The following is an 8,998-nucleotide window of genomic DNA, read 5'->3' on the forward strand; positions in this document are numbered from 1 at the left end:
GCTATGGCACTTGATGTCTCAAAAGACATATGCACTAAAATTGACAGAATATTATTTGAATTTATCTGGAAAAAAAGAATACATTATATTAAGAATAATGTCATGATAAATAAGTTATGTTCTGGTGGGATTAATTCTTTAGACTTCACCTCCTTAAACTCTTCTTTTAAAGTCAAATGGATCAAACTTTTCTTAGAAAATCCCAACTCAATCTGGAATTTTATTACTGCCCATATATTTAATTCACTTGGAGGAATGCATTTTCTCCTAAGGTGCAATTACAATATTTATAAATTACCGATAAAACTGTCCAACTTTCATAGTCAACTTTTGTTATCCTGGTCAATGATGTACTCACAATTTTTCTCCCCATAAATATTTCATTTGGAACAATCAAGATATTAGGTTTAAGAACAAATCTTTATATATTAAGAGATGGGTTGATAATACAATTTTACTTGTTAGTCAATTACTGAATGAAAATGGTCAGCTTTTCACTTATGAAGAATTTCTTTCTGTATATGGTTTCCCTGTTACACCAAGAGAATATTCTATTGTATTTGATGCAATAACAGATGGAGTTAGAAGGTTATTGTTGTCTGCTCCTAAAGGTAAAAGTTGTACTATTCCAGGTTTAACTCCTGAAGACATATATATTGGTAACTTGTGTCCTTTATTAAGTGCTAAAGCCACTAATCAATGCGTTAGAAATATTATTCAGAGAGACATTGTTTCTAAACCTGCAGCCGTTTTCTACTGGAATAATATTTATAATGACATAGATTGGAGGAACACTTGGATTTTATCACGAAAATATTGTCTTACAAATAAGGTACGAGAAGTTACATTTAAACTGCTTCACATATGTTATCCAGTCAAGTCCCTTCTTGTAAAATACAAGATTAATATTGACACACTCTGTTCCTTTTGTGGCAATGTGGATGAAACCATATGTCATTTATTTTGGGATTGCACTTACTCTCATGTTTTTTGGATTGATCTAAATAATCCCATAAATAACAAAATTGACTCTTCTTGTAAACTGAACATCCAACATGTTTTATTTGGTCTGTCACAAAATGAGGAAATAAGTTCAGAAAAAATGTATATTATCAACCTTCTATTAATATTTGCTAAATTTCATATTCACTGTACCAAATTTGCACACCAGCGTCCAAACATTAGTGTATTCAAAGCACTTCTTTCATCCTATTTAGGATCTTTAAAAAAATGTATGAATCCTAAAGCCAGCAAAACCAGAAGACTATGTGAAGAATATCATTTAACTTAAATCCTCTATCTCGAGCTTTTTTATTTTGTCTTTTTTTATGGATATGTAAATTTTAATTGTGAAATAATTTATATTTTTGTAGCTACTTTTTGTCCTATTGTGATGTAATATTTTCTTGTTTATATTGTAGAGCCGAAGGAACGGAGAAGACCGTAGGTTCACACTTTAGCCGTGTAGGCAACTTTCTTTAATCCACGGTAAATCAGCGAGACAAACAAAACCCACAGCTCGACTGAGCGGAGGTGGCAAGAATAACCAGAAAACTGGCTGGACAACCATAACTTAACCCTGCGTTAACCTGCCAGGGCAACCATGACTTAACCCTTAGTTCCTGGGTTGAATTCTGTCCCCAATACGTGTCCACCACATGAGCCCCCCCAGAATTCGCCCTAGTAATCGAAGTCAGGCAGGCGCGGGTGGACGACAGGCCGTCCGCGGCGGCTCCGGATAACAGGGGCCGGAGTGTCTCTGGGAGGCATTGACGCGGGCCTGTGGAGGTCGGCCTGAGGAGCAGAAGAGGCAGCTCGGGCCTCCACGGGGGGAGGAGGCGGAGCCGGGGGACGACCGCGACGAGGAGGTTGGGCTAACTCCAACGGCTGCGTCAAGTCCAGGTGTGCGGGTTTAACTCGGTCCACTGAAACATGCTCGGCCGTGCCCCCAAAATCCACCACCAGGTGCTTAGTTCCCCGTTCCAGGACGCGGAAGGGGCCGTCATAAGGGGGTTGCAGAGGGGGGCGGTGTGCGTCGTGACGGATGAACACGTAGTCCGCTGACTGCAGACCTGGGGGCACCTGGGACACCGGAGCGCCGTGTTGGGCGGTAGGGACGGGTGTGAAAGCTCTGACCCCGTCCAGCAAGGAGGCTCGTTGGTCCACAGCTGACCAGGGACGCGTTGCATTGGGCATGAAATCGCCTGGGACTCGCAGCGGCGTGCCGTACACCAGCTCCGCAGAGGAGGCTTGTAGGTCTTCCTTCGGGGCGGTCCGCAGGCCCAGCATGACCCATGGGAGCTTGTCAACCCAGTTGCAGTCCTTGAGAGTAGCCCGAAGCGCAGCCTTCATGGACCGGTGGAAGCGCTCACATAGGCCGTTCGCCTGAGGGTGGTAGGCGGTAGTGCGATGAAGCTTGACGCCCAGAGCCTCACCCACAGCATTCCATAGCTCTGAGGTAAACTGTGGCCCACGGTCAGATGAAAGGTCGGAAGGCGTACCGAAACGTGAGACCCACGACCCAATAAAAGCCCGGGCCACATCAGCAGACGTCGTGGATGCCAGGGGAACAGCTTCAGGCCAGCGCGTAGTCCTGTCCACCACAGTGAAGAGGTAGGTGAACCCACGGGAGGGGGGTAGGGGACCAACCAGGTCGACGTGGACATGGTCAAATCGTCTCTCCGGCACTGCGAAGCGTTCCAGGGGCGCCTTAATGTGGCGGTGTATCTTAGCCCGCTGACAGGCAACACACGAGTCGGCCCACGCTTTCACGTCTCTCTTAAGTCCCTCCCACACAAACTTAGCAGAGGTCAGGCGCACGGATGGCTTACCGCCTGGATGAGAGAGGCCGTGCACAGCTTCAAATACGGGCCGTCTCCAGCTGTGCGGGACGATGGGCCTGGGCTGTCCTGTGGAGACGTCACACAGGAGGGTGACACCTGTGTCGCTGAAAGGAACGTCCTGCAGGCGGAGCCCCGTGTCGGAGGCCCGGAGACGGAGGATGCTCGGGTCCGTGGCCTGGTCAGCAGCCATCTGTGCATAGTCAAGGCCTAGGTGGACCGCTCCAATCACTGCCCTAGACAGGCAGTCAGCTACCTGGTTAGACTTACCAGCGACATGCTGGATGTCGGTAGTGAATTCCGAAATGTAGGAGAGTTGTCGCTGCTGGCGAGCGGACCATGGCTCGGCCGTCTTGGACATGGCAAACGTGAGGGGCTTGTGGTCCACGTACGCAGTAAACTCGCGGCCCTCTAGCAGGAAACGGAAATGCCGGACGGCGAGCCAGAGACCGAGGAGTTCCCTGTCAAAAGTACTATACTTGCGCTCTCGGGGTGTAAGCTGGCGACTGAAAAAGGCCAAAGGCTGCCAAGCCCCCCCCACCCACTGTTCGTGAACCGCACCAACAGCATAGTCCGATGCATCCGTGGTTATGGAAATAGGCGCTGTAGGTGAAGGATGCGCTAGCAGGGTAGCCTGGGAGAGCGCAGCTTTAGTCTCGGTGAACGCACGGTCCCGCTCTGCTGTCCAGTCGACCGCCTGGTTGGGGGACATGCCTTTCAGCGCCTCGTACAGTGGCCGGATGATAAAGGCGGCTCGGGGAATGAAGCGGTGGTAGAATGTCACCATCCCGATGAACTCCCTAAGCGCACGAGCTGTTTGGGGGCGCGGAAAGGCCGCCACCGCTTCCACCTTTGAGGGCAGGGGGACTGCCCCGTCCCCAGTGATGCGGTGCCCGAGGAAATCCATGGCTGTCAGCCCGAACCGGCACTTCGCCGGGTTGACGATCAGCCCATGCTGGCTGAGGCGTGTGAAGAGGGCATGAAGATGGGACAGGTGTTCTTCCTCGGAGGCGCTGGCGATGAGTATGTCGTCCAAATAGACGAAGATGAAAGGAAGGCCACGGAGCACTGAATCCATCAGCCGCTGAAAGGACTGGGCCGCGTTTTTGAGTCCAAATGGCATTCGTAGGAATTCAAATAGGCCGAATGGGGTTGTCACCGCTGTCTTGGGGATGTCTGAGGGGTGCACGGGAACTTGATGATAACCACGGACCAGGTCGACTTTTGAGAAGACGCATTTGCCAGACAGGTTTGCAGAAAAGTCCTGGATATGCGGGACAGGATAGCGGTCAGGCGTGGTGGCGTCATTTAGTCGGCGGTAGTCCCCGCATGGGCGCCAACCTCCATCAGGCTTAGCGACGATGTGGAGTGGGGACGCCCACGGGCTGTCAGAGCGGCGGATGATCCCCATGCGTTCCAGGTGCTCGAACTCAGACTTGGCAATGGCGAGTTTGGCGGGGTCGAGACGCCTGGCTCTGGCGTAGACCGGGGGCCCCTTCGTAGCAATGTGATGCTCCACCCCATGCTTAGCGGTGGGTGCAGAGAAGGTAGGCTGGGTGAGGTCAGGGAACTCAGCGAGGAGGCGGGTGAACTTGTCTGCCTCTGAGAGAGAGTTGGCTAGACCTGCATAGGCCGCTTCCCTCCGCGTACATGCGAAGGAGGAGAAGGTTAAGGCATCGACCAGACGGCTGTTCTGAATGTCCACTAGTAAACCGTAAGCGCACAAAAAATCAGCTCCGAGGAGGGGAAGCGTTACATTGGCCATGACGAACTCCCACGTGAAACGTTGTCCACCAAAACACAGTTCTACAGACCGCACGCCGTAGGTGTGGATAGGGCTGCCGTCAGCCGTCGCCAACTGGGGGCCTCGCTCCCCGCCCATGATGTCGACATCAGTAGCAGGGAGCACGCTTCTCTGTGCGCCCGTGTCACAAAGAAATCGCCGACCGGAGATGGTGTCGAGGATGAAGAGTAGCCTGCTCGTATCGCCAACACTCATGGCCACTACTGAGTGTTGGCCCTCTCGTTTCCCGTCGGCCTGTAGTTGCAGGGGGAACGGCACCGTTTAGCTTTCGCACCAAATCGAGCGTGGTACATACAGAGTCCAGAGGGCTTGTAGCGGTCTGATGCTGTGGCGCCACCGTCGGGCCACGCCCGCGATGTCGGCGGGGGGCCAGTGAAGGTAGGAGCCAGCACCCCGTTATGGGAGGAACGTTGTGTAGCGACGAAGAATCGGTCAGCCTCCTTTGCCAGCTCACGGGGATCAGTGATGGTGGAGTTAGCGAGCGCAGTCTGGACGTGGGGCGGCATGTTGCGCAGAAACAGCTCCATAAACAGGAAACATGGCTTTTCTTGACCCAGTAGGTTTAACATCCTGCTCATTAGCTCCGATGGTTTGCCATCTCCCAAGCCCTGAATTGCGAAGAGGCGACGTGCTCTCTCCGTTGCAGACAGTTCAAAAGTTTCAAGGAGGAGATTTTTAAGTGCGGCGTATTTACCATCGGCCGGTGGGTTGGTTATGAAACCGCTTATCCTGGAAGCCGTAGCGCACCCCAGCGCTGCCAATACGTAGTAGTACCTGGTCTCGTCTGCTGTTATGTCTCTGAGCGCGAACTGTGCCTCAGCCTGCGCGAACCATGTAGCCGCGGAAGACTCCCAAAACTCCGGCAGTTTAATTGCAACGGCGTTCGTAGCCATAATGTGTGTGGTTTCAGAAAACTTATCCGAAAACCGACGTCGGGGTCACCAGTGTAGAGCCGAAGGAACGGAGAAGACCGTAGGTTCACACTTTAGCCGTGTAGGCAACTTTCTTTAATCCACGGTAAATCAGCGAGACAAACAAAACCCACAGCTCGACTGAGCGGAGGTGGCAAGAATAACCAGAAAACTGGCTGGACAACCATAACTTAACCCTGCGTTAACCTGCCAGGGCAACCATGACTTAACCCTTAGTTCCTGGGTTGAATTCTGTCCCCAATACGTGTCCACCACAATATGTTTTGTTCAATAAAGAAAAAAAAATCGCCACCTACCAAAAAAAACCCAAAAAAAACAAAAACAAAATCGCCAACTACCGTACCGGGGTCGGACGTCCTTCCGTCAATAAATCGATTCTGCCCCGGTTCTTGTATACTGGGACAACGACAGTAACTGGCCCAGTCGAGCTGTGACCGTAGCTCGACTCAACTGTGCATGCAAATGCCCTGACTGTTGGGGAAGGGAGGGGCTGGCATTGCAAGGCTTTCAAAGACTTGCAGCACTTGAGACTGGTCTCAGTCATTATGGTGTCACTACAGCCGCTGGTAGAGAGTAAGGGCACGGGCATGACTCTATGTCGTTTATATGAACAAGTTCAACATAACCAGTTGAATCGGACTATCACCTGAACTCGATCATCCACCGTAATCAGACTGACAGACAGACAGCATGTAAACATAGCGAGTGTAGCTCGCAGCACCATGTGCTTCTCTGCTGCGTGTTGTTACGTCACAACGTCCATACTGTGACGTATCGTCCCACGCAAGAGAGGGAACCATCAAGCTGCGTCTTCTTATTGAAAATGGAATTGTTTTATCAATAACAAAGACACAACAAGAAGAGTCTGAAGTAAGTCGTGTGGCGGAGGTGTTTCAACAGCTGAATAAAGCCCGCTCATCATTTCAGCATTGCTTTTTTTCTTCTTCTACATTTCTGTTGCATGACCCAGGCTGTAACCTTTTGGCCACCCTGTCAAGCCCTGGTCTACTTCATCATCTGTCTAGGATTTTTTTCCTTCTTCTTCTTCTCAATATTAGATGTTATTATGAAATATCCAAAACGTTTGTATGATAGGCTAAAGAGTAAGAAAGAGACAGCTATGTTTTTAAAAACTTCAAATAACTATCATGAAATAGTATTTAAATTTAGAAAATAAAATGCATTAGCGTCTGTTTCTGGGGAAAACACATTTATACAAAAACAAATAAGTTTAAAAATTCAAGGATGACGACATGACGACATGGTGTGGACATGGACATTGTGAATCTGAAATGCAAAGAAAATACTTAATAGCTGGCAGTTGATTCCCTGAGTGGTGTTCTGTAGTGATTTCACACTGAAGTGCCGAAGCTTGGCCTTAATTCTAACAGGTTTAAATGTCTGCTTGCCGCGATCGCACAAAAGACCTTTAAGTAGTCTACAGTTTCCAAAGAAGCGTTCAATCCACAAAAATATGAAAACAACACATTTTCATTCTTTCCCATTAATGCAACACATTAAGACATGTCTTACTATACCGTGAGCTTCACATTTTCTGAAAGTATGTCATGGTGTTTTGTGAAGGCTTAAATGATTACACCACTGGACTGTGTTGAAACCTAGTGGGAATGAGCAAAGCTAGATTTCTCAAACTGAAGCGATCAGTGACTTTTTTGTTTGCGATTCTAAATGATGTCCCACAATGCTTCATCAGGTCTGAATTTAAAACAGTGATCAGTGAGCCTGTCCTTTGAGTCCTATAGGTAGACACAAACATTGTAACGTACGTTGAGTCCTATAGGTAGACCCAAACATTGTAACGTACGTTGAGTCCTATAGGTAGACCCAAACATTGTAACGTATGTTGAGTCCTATAGGTAGACACAAACATTGTAACTTACGTTGAGTCCTATAGGTAGACACAAACATTGTAACTTACGTTGAGTCCTATAGGTAGACCCAAACATTGTAACTTACGTTGAGTCCTATAGGTAGACACAAACATTGTAACTTACTTTGAGTCCTATAGGTAGACACAAACATTGTAACTTACTTTGAGTCCTATAGGTAGACACAAACATTGTAACTTACTACGTAGCGAAGCTGCAGCCGTGTTTACTGCACCGTAGTTCAGACCAGAATTGTGCATTTCAGCACCTCTCAGCGGATTTGGCCATATGTTGTACAATCATGTTTTTACTTCTCCTTTTAAGGTTTGCAAAATTATGAGTTGGAAAACCTCCTTAAAAGGGATAGAATCACCAAGCACTTCTGAGCGTGCAAACATGACCAGGCATCAAATGTTGGCTTGAGAAAGTAAGTGGCCGACAGCATTACACCTTCACCTTTCAGCGCACTTTGATTTCACGTGCACGCACATTGTATCTTCTTTTTCAGCTGGGCCAAGTGTGGATGAGTAACTTGGTCACTGTCAATAACTGACATCGAGCTGGGGTGCGACCACAACGCCTCCCGCAACCTCCCGCTCGGTATTAAAAACATCTTTTTGCAAGAGGTTCGGTAAGGCTTACCTGGCACTGAAATACTAGCAGTCTCAAATTTAGGAAGGTTGCTCCAGTTTGAAGTATACGCTCTAATCTATGGCTTCAGAACTTTTCCAGAACTCGTGGATTTGACGTTACATCCGTGCGCAAGGAATGGCGTAAACAATCCCATGGAAATCCCTGCTTTTACTACGGTCGCCTGAGGCTGACGCTGCAGCGGCAGTGACGCAGCGGCGTGAAGCTGTGGACTTTCTGCCTTTTCGGCTGCAGTGGCTTGTCCCTCAGAGAAAGCACCACATGCGGCTGTGTGCAGCGAATACTATGGCTAACTACTACTACTATTCACTGTAGATGCGAGGATGATCTAAGAACAGATGCTGCCTTACCTTTACTCTTTCCCCCTTTGTGCTTTGACGACATCGCTGGAGCACCGTCTTTAACAAACGCACCATGATAACACAACAAATCCCCCAAACTGCACCTTTATCTCCAAACCAGCATTTCCCACCGAAGTCGGGATGCAAGACGTGAACGTCTCCTCCCGACTCCCCCTCGCTGACCGGCTGTCACGTGACGCGCTGGGTGCGGGCCCTCTGTGGCTGTCTCCGTAATCGAAGAATCTGCCTTGTAGAAACAACTAGAGGGGGGAGACAAGTATCCCCTTTGCCAACCACCAATAAACACCAAGAAGAAGAAGAAGAAGAAGAAGAAGAAGAAGAAGAAGAAGAAGAAAAAGAAAAGTACAGCCAACAGAGTAAGACGCTGTGTTATCGGCAGAAAGCTGTTGGACTAAATTATCCTGACATTATGAAATCTACACAGATAACTTCAAGTGTTAAAGTGACAATTTACAATCTCGGTGGACTGAGACAACAAAGGGCAGTAGACTTCACAGAGCAGGCTAGGTGGAAACCTAGT

At 48.6% G+C, this 8,998-nt stretch overlaps 1 protein-coding gene across 3 annotated transcripts in view; it reads right to left on the reverse strand.

Annotated features, from left to right (window-relative positions):
• hvcn1 (hydrogen voltage-gated channel 1) overlaps positions 1 to 8,623 on the reverse strand; it is a 61,723-nt gene extending 53,100 nt beyond the window's left edge. Inside the window, exon 1 of one of the 3 annotated variants that reach the window (XM_056274454.1) lies at positions 8,467 to 8,623. The gene's annotated coding sequence lies outside the window, so the exon portion shown is untranslated. Of the gene's footprint in view, positions 1 to 8,107; positions 8,312 to 8,466 lie in introns of those variants that run through there. The other 2 variants (XM_056274455.1, XM_056274452.1) reach the window with 2 other exon arrangements.
• Positions 8,624 to 8,998: the final 375 nt, after the last annotated feature.

This window comes from Lampris incognitus, chromosome 2 (genome assembly GCF_029633865.1).
Source record: "Lampris incognitus isolate fLamInc1 chromosome 2, fLamInc1.hap2, whole genome shotgun sequence".
In the NCBI taxonomy this organism is placed as follows: Eukaryota; Metazoa; Chordata; class Actinopteri; order Lampriformes; family Lampridae; genus Lampris; species Lampris incognitus.